The sequence below is a fragment of the Penaeus japonicus genome, unplaced genomic scaffold, assembly GCF_977035675.1.
Source record: "Penaeus japonicus unplaced genomic scaffold, GWHDUDI00000001_assembly GWHDUDI00000006, whole genome shotgun sequence".
Classification (NCBI taxonomy): domain Eukaryota; kingdom Metazoa; phylum Arthropoda; class Malacostraca; order Decapoda; family Penaeidae; genus Penaeus; species Penaeus japonicus.
Window position 1 is genome coordinate 48,973,585 of NW_028234408.1, and position 2,500 is coordinate 48,976,084.

Genomic DNA, 2,500 nt, shown 5'->3' on the forward strand with positions numbered 1-2,500 from the left:
GTGCTTACCCAGTCTGGAATTGGCACATTTTCTTTAAAGGAAATGTCAGGAATTAGGGTGCCAATCCCAGCTGCTCCATGAAGGTCAGTGGGAGCATCGCAGTAGATCGTAAGTGATCACCATGAGAGGGATATAGAATTTATTTCATATATTTAATGTAGTGAGTCTTCCGTTATGATGTTAGTCTTGGATTAAGGCCTTGCCAATTTGTCAATATGAACATATAAATAGGTTCTATGCCATAGTGCAGATAGTTTTGTTTCAATATTTAGAGCATCAATATTTCCCACACTGAGGGTGAGGATAGTCTGGGAGCTTTTGGCTCTCCTTTGACTCCATTGAGCTTGTTTTTTTTTGTTTTTTTTAAAATTTGGATTGAAACTGCAAGAATTTGATACTAAGTACGGTGTTAATTTATATGATACGACTGTGGATGTAGTTCTTTCCTCATAAGTAGAACTTTAGTAGGTATTGGGTATTGGGTATAATTCTCATAATCCTGTTCTGAAGAACTTCAAGGAGTTTGAGACTGTGTGGAGACAACAGACTAAGAGCCGGAGTCTATGGTCACTCACGAACCGAACTAAGGCTCTTTACATTAACCTCGGGATTCTAAGGGAGGCAGGGAGACGAGGGAGCGAAGGAGAAACAGTAGGAAGAAATGCCACAAATACTAACAAGGAAAAATATTCCTAAAATAACAGCAGGTTCAGTTCTTCGGCACATAGATTGTACTTCAATTCATATTATTAGAAAGCAAGCGCAGAGAAGGAAACTGAGAGAGAGAGAGAGAGAGAGAGAGAGAGAGAGAGAGAGAGAGAGAGAGAGAGAGAGAGAGAGCGAAAGAGAGCGAGAGAGAGAGAGAGAGCGACAGCAAAAGAGAGACAGAACTAACATACACTGGTGCAAGAATGAGTCACAAGCTCCAGTGTGACGCAGATTAGTGGTTTATTTCCTATTATCGCCGACGAGTTTAGGTTCAGACCTTCTCGAAAGCATTTCCTGCGCGCAGTAGAAACTTCTAGATCAGCTGGAGGCAAAGGGAGCTCCAAATGGAGAATTCGGAAGCGATCACTGGGATCAATAAGCTTATCAATTTATTTTCATCATTCCCACCTTTATTTCGTAGATTTATTTGTTCTCTTCCGTTTTGTTTATCCACCCATCAATCTATGTATCCTTCTGCTCTACCATATATAATATCATCATTAGTGAGGATGTGTAGGTAGGCCTATATAGTTATGGTTGAACGTTACGTAGAACAAAGCAAGTGATTATGTTGTAATTGTGTTTCTCTCGTTCAAACGTTTATTATATTCATTTAATTAGCATCATAATAATGATTAACATTATGATTAACATTGCTGTTGTTGTTATCATCATTGGTATTATTATTATCACCATCATTATTGTTATTACCATCATTATCATTATTACTGTTATTATTGTTATTATTATCATCATTATTATAACTATGATTATCATCATCATTACGACCATCCTTTTCATTATCATTATCACTATTATCATTGGTAGTAGTAGCAGTAGTAGTAGAAGTATTATAATTATTATCATTGGTATTACTATCAATGTTATTATTATTGTTATTGTTATTATTATTATCATCATTCTCATTCTCATTATTAAATATTGTGATACATTTTCCGTCAATTCACGTATTTCTCCATCCAATCAACAATATAATTTCGCCGAATCCTAGAATTGGCAAGGTTGAATTACCAGAATTAGGAACGTCAAATAACGAACTCATCACACTGGCTCACTTAATGTCATCGCTCCATTTTAGTCTTTTTAATGCAAGTGCTACAACATGCATGGCTTGGTACGAACTGAATCATAATGCAGATGAAATTTCATGTCCATTATTGAATGTGTTCTTTGGGTACGAAATATCGTTTTAAGTGGAATGTGGGTAAATTACCCATGATTATATACTCACGGTGAATTCAAGTCAGCATAGTACTTGAAAACATAATTACGTCGGGTTACTTACATCCTTGTTACATCTGAGTTAATTACATAGCTAATTACGTCTGTGCCAGTTTATATGACAAGCTACAAGGATGATTTATGCTTAAACTACATGCTTTTAACAGAGGAAAATGCACAATCCATGGTACATTCGCCCAGTCCGAATTTAGAACTATAGAAGCTGAAGTTTTAAGTCAGTGACTTCAATATTTGCCTGGATTATATACTTAATTCTGCATTATCGTTCCTCAAGGACAAATACAAAGGAAAACGAGATAATGTGATAGAAAGATTCACATATATGTCTAAACAAGATGTAGAAGTGATAAAAAGAGAGAGAGAGAGAGAGAGAGAGAGAGATAGATACATAGATAGATAGATAGATAGAGAGAGAGAGAGAGAGAGAGAGAGAGAGAGAGAGAGAGAGAGAGAGAGAGACGGGGGATGAGGTAGAGACAGCAGGAAGAAATCCCACAGATTCTAACAAGGAAAAATATTCCGTAATAAC